The 5,000-nt window shown below is 71.1% G+C and overlaps 1 non-coding gene across 1 annotated transcript; it reads right to left on the bottom strand.

The window, feature by feature from the left end:
* Positions 1-2,385: 2,385 nt before the first annotated feature.
* On the bottom strand, positions 2,386-2,504 carry LOC128824070 (5S ribosomal RNA). The gene has a single exon (XR_008442299.1). It is a non-coding gene; the product is annotated as a 5S ribosomal RNA (ribosomal RNA).
* Positions 2,505-5,000: the final 2,496 nt, after the last annotated feature.

The raw sequence follows: 5,000 nt of genomic DNA on the forward strand, positions 1-5,000 counted from the left end.
GCCTCTGAGGCAGGGAGCGGGGCACCGAGGCTGGGGAGTGGGGAGCAGGAGCCGTGGGGTGGGGGGCGTTCAGGACAACAGGTCAAGCCCCGGGTAGCGGCTGTCAAATGTTCAAAGTCCCCACCGGGACAACAGGTCAACCCCAGGGGAAGCAGCTGTAAAATTTTCAAAGTCCCCGTTCGGCCACCAGGTCAACCCGCTGAATCTATTGGGTTGACCTGGCGGCCGGTTTCCTTTCCGGCCACCAGGTCAACCCAATGGATTCAACGGGTTGACCTGGTGGCCGGTTTGCTTTCCGGCCCGGGCGTCACCCCACTCCGAGGGCAGAGCGGCAGTGGTCTTGAGGACCACAGAGGGGGGGCTTAATAGTCGAGACGGAGCCGGTCCGGGGGAGGCTTAATAGTCGTCCCCCGAGGACTCCGGGGGCAGGCTTAATAGTCGTTCCAGGAGAGGCTTAATAGTCGTCCCCCCGAGTACTCCGGGGGCAGGCTTAATAGCCATTCCCCAGGCGGTCCGGCGGAGGCTTAAGAGTCGTGCTTAGCGGCCACCAGGTCAACCCGCGGAATCTACTGGGTTGACCTGGCGGCCGGTTTGCTTTCCGGCCACCAGGTCAACCCATTGGATTCGACGGGTTGACCTGGTGGCCGCTTTGCTTTCCGGCCCGGGTGTCACCCCACTCCGAGGGCTGCGCGGCAGCGGTCCTGAGGACCACAGAGGGGGGGCTTAATAGTCGAGAGGGAGCAGGTCCGGGGAAGGCTTAGCAGTCTTCCCCCGGGCGGTCCGTTGGGGGAGGCTTAGCAGTCGTCCCCAGGGCGGTCCGGGGGTGGGGGGAGGCCTCACAGTCGTCCCTCGGAGAGCCGGGTCGGCGGCGGTGGCGGGCGTCAGGCTTTACGTCCAGCCTCCGGAAGGTGCGCGTCCTCGGAGGCGATGCAGGCGCCGCAAAGGGGCAGCCTCCGAGGCAGGGAGCGGAGCACCGAGGCTGGGGAGAGGGGAGCAGGAGCCGGGGGCTGGGGGGGGTGGGGTGGGGGGGGGGCGTTCAGGACAAGCGGTCAAGCCCCGGGGAGCAGCTGTCAAATGTTCCAAGTCCCCACTCGGCCACCAGGTCCACCCCAGTCTAGCAATGGGGTTGACCTGGCTGATGGCCGGTTAGTGTCAAGGTAAACTCACCGTCGTCCACAGGAGGGCAGCTCTCAGGCCGTCCGGCTGCGGCTGACTCTGGGGCGGTGCCCGGTCCCGGCAGCGAGGGGCGGGGGGGGGGGCGCGGAGCGACACGGAGCTAACCGGCCCCCGGGGCCGGGGGCGCCTCCCGCGACTTTGGGGGCCGCGGGTCGTCAGTGGCGTGCAGGCCGGGCCTCTCCCGGGGGATTCGGGGGGGGGGGGGGGGCGGTCCTGCGGGCCGGGCGCAGGGGGCTCGAGCGAGCCCGGGCCGGTCCGCCCCGGGGCCGGGGTCTCCGCCTGCGGCTCGGGGGGGCGCGGGTCGTCGGGGGAGGAAGCCCGGGGGAGCTGCACGCCGGCCTGCCAGGCCAGGCCAGGCCTGGCCTGGGTGGCCGCGGGGGGATTCGGGGCGGTCCCGCGAGCCGGCGGCCGGGCGCAGGGGGTCCGAGCGCGTCCGAGCGAGTCCGTCCCGGCCCCGGGGTCTCCCCCTGCGGCTCTGGGGGGCCGTGGGTCCCCGCTGGCGGAAGCCGCTGGGCGCTGGACACCCGCCGTCCGTCCCGCCTGGCCAGGCCTGGCCTGGGTGGCCGCGGGGCGGGGGATTCGGGGCGGTCCCGCGAGCCGGCGGCCGGGCGCAGGGGGTCCGAGCGCGTCCGAGCGAGTCCGTCCCGGCCCCGGGGTGTCCCCCTGCGGCTCTGGGGGCCGTGGGTCCCCGCTGGAGGAAGCCGCTGGGCGCTGGACACCCGCCGTCCGTCCCGCCTGGCCAGGCCTGGCCTGGGTGGCCGCGGGGGGATTCGGGGCGGTCCCGCGAGCCGGCGCCCGGGCGCAGGGGGTCCGAGCGAGTCCGTCCCGGGCCCGGGGCCTCCCCCTGCGGCTTTGGGGGCCGTGGGTCCCCGCTGGCGGAAGCCGCTGGGCGCTGGACACCCGCCGTCCGTCCCGCCTGGCCAGGCCTGGCCTGGGTGGCCGCGGGGCGGGGGGATTCGGGGCGGTCCTGCGGGCCGGCGGCCGGGAGGGTCCGGGCCAGTCCGCCCCATGCCCGGGGTCTCCCCCAGCGGCTTCGGTGGGTCCTCCGCGGAGGAAGCCGGGTGGGGAGCCGGACCCCAGGCGCCCAGACCCGTGACCTGCGGCCGCGACCTCCGACTCGGCAGGAGCGACGAGGGGCTTTCCGGCCCGTCCCCCCCCTCTCCTTCCTCCCCAGAAAAGGAGAGAGAGCTGGCTCGGACCGGGAAAAGCTGCCTACGGCACCTGGGATTCCCAGGCGGTCACCCATCCAAGTACTAGCCAGGCCCGGGACGGTTTACCTTCCGAGATCGGACGGGATCGGGGGCGTTCGGTCCGGTATGGCCGTAGGCACCCGGCCCCCGCGCCTCCTCGCCCGCTTTCCCCTGCCGACGCCCGGGCCTGCCGCACGGTGAGCCCCGGTCGGACTGCCCCCCTGCGGCAGGGCCCCCGTCTCTCGCGGGCCCGGTCCTTTTTTCCTTCTCGAGCTCCGGGGCCCGGGCTGGCCGCCAGAGCCCCTCCGCCCGCCCGCCCTCCCCGGCGTCGGGGAAAATATTGTCCCGGACATCCAGTGCGCCCTGATCCTGTCAGCCGGGGGGGGGGGTGGGTGGGTGGAGGGGGGGCAGTCCCTCGCTGCGGCCGGGGAGGGTGAGCCCAGGGCGGCTTGCCTGCCGTCCGAGTCCCCTCTCGGCCACCAGGTCAACCCCGAGCCGAAAGGGCTGAAAAATTTTCAGAGTCCCCTCCCGGGCACCAGGTCAACCCGTGGAATCGAACGGGTTCGCCTGCTGGCCGGTTCGCTTCCCGGCCACCAGGTCAACCCGTAGGTTTGAACGGGCACGCCCGGTGGCCGCTTTCCCGTCCGGTCACCAGGTCAACCCGGATCTCCCTCCTTCCCTGGGCGCCCCCTCCTCGGAGGCGTCAGGTTCCATTTTCTTTTTCCCCCCAGACTTCCAGGGGCCCGATCCAGTCGGCCGGGAGGCAGTCCCTCGCTGCGGCCGGGGTGGGTGAGGCCAGGGCGGCTTGCCTGCCGTCCGAGTCCCCTCTCGGCCACCAGGTCAACCCCGAGCCGAAAGGGCTGAACATTTTTCAGAGTCCCCTCCCGGGCACCAGGTCAACCCGTGGAATCGAACGGGTTCACCTGCTGGCCGGTTCGCTTCCCGGCCACCAGGTCAACCCGTAGGTTGCCGACGGGGCTAGCCAGTGGCCGGTTTGCTTTCCGGCCGCCAGGTCAACCCCTAGGTTTGAACGGGCACGCCCGGTGGCCGCTTTCCCGTCCGGTCACCAGGTCGACCCGGATCTCCCTCCTTCCCTGGGCGCCCCCTCCTCGGAGGCGTCAGGTTCCATTCTTTTTTCCAGACTTCCAGGGGCCCGATCCAGTCGGCCGGGAGGCAGTCCCTCGCTGCGGCCGGGGAGGGTGAGCCCAGGGCGGCCTGGTCCATGTCTCTAGTGGGCCCGATCCTTTTTTGGGGTGTTTTTTTTTTTTTTTCCGAGCTCCGGGGCCCGGCCCGCCCGGGCAGCCCTCCTCGGAGGCGTGGGGCGGATTTCCCCCCCCCCCCCCCCAGACTTCCAGGGGCCCGATCCTGTCGGCCGGGAGGATGTCCCTCGCTGCGGCCGGGGAGGGTGAGCCCAGGGCGGCCTGCTTGGCGGCCGGGTCCATGTCTCTAGTGGGCCCGATCCTTTTCTTCCCTTTTCCGGCTCCGGGGCCCGGGGTGGCCGGGTAGCCCTCCGCGGTGGCGTCGGCAAATTTTTTTAAAAAATCAGACTTCCGTGGGCCCGATCCTGACGGCCGGGAGGCAGTACCTCGCTGCGTCCGGGGACGGTGAGACGCTCGGCCACCGGGTCAACCCGGAGGAAGCGGGCTGGGGGAAAAAAAAAAAAAAAAAAAAGTTTTCCAAGTCTGAAAAATTTTCAAAGTCCCCTCCCGGCCACCGGGTCAACCCCTTTGGAGCGAATGGGTTGACCTGACGGCCGGTCGTCTCGCGGATGTCCGGAAGGGGTCGCCCAACGCCGTCTCGGCCGACCGAGGGAACCACGAGGTGGCGCCCGGTTCCAGTTTCGTACCGCCGAAGGCGGGGCTTTGGCTTTTTCGACCCGTCTTTCGAGGACTGTGTGCGGAGATTTGTGAGGACAGGTTTTTCAGAGCCTGTGAGAACCGGAGCTCAGCCTAGGGGATCAATCCGAGTATTGTACCCGACCCTGCCCGGCGTGGGAGGGGGGGAACGGGCACGTTTGAGGGCGGAGGCCAGCACCCACCCGGCCCTCCGCCGAGACGGCCCGCTTTTCCCGGCTCTTAGCTCACGGGCCCCGCAGCGGCCGGGAGCCGAGCTCCGAGTGTCGGCGCCCCCCCGGAGGGAGGGGGGGCCCGCTCCTCTCGCGCCCGCCGATCGATGTGGCGCTGACGTTCGCGACGGGAAGGGCCCTTCGCGGGCCGGCACCCCAACCGCGGGGCCGTCCGGTGTTCAGGCGGATCGGGACCCTCTTCCTTTTCGCGTGCACGGATCCAGGGACCGATGGGGACTTCCCTCCTCGGGGCGGCCCGGGCACGTGCCCGGCCCTCCATGCGTGGGGCCGTCTGGCCGAGATCTCCGCCGTGCGAGGTCGAGCGGTTCCGGCAGACCACCCAGGGGTCCGAAAAACCCAGGGAGCCGCGAGGCTCAGCAGGGCCAAACACGGTCGCGAGAGCGAGCAGGGGCGCGCTGCGGTCCCCCCCCCCCCCCGACAGGACCACACCACGCGGCGCGGGCCGCGGGAGGTGGGTTGGCCCTCGACGTCGGTGGGACCCCCGTACCGCCCTCTCGCTGGAGCACCAGTAACCCCTGCTGCCCTCCCTGTCTGGGTCGCTGACTTCT

Source organism: Malaclemys terrapin, chromosome 15 (assembly GCF_027887155.1).
Source record: "Malaclemys terrapin pileata isolate rMalTer1 chromosome 15, rMalTer1.hap1, whole genome shotgun sequence".
Taxonomy (NCBI): Eukaryota; Metazoa; Chordata; order Testudines; family Emydidae; genus Malaclemys; species Malaclemys terrapin.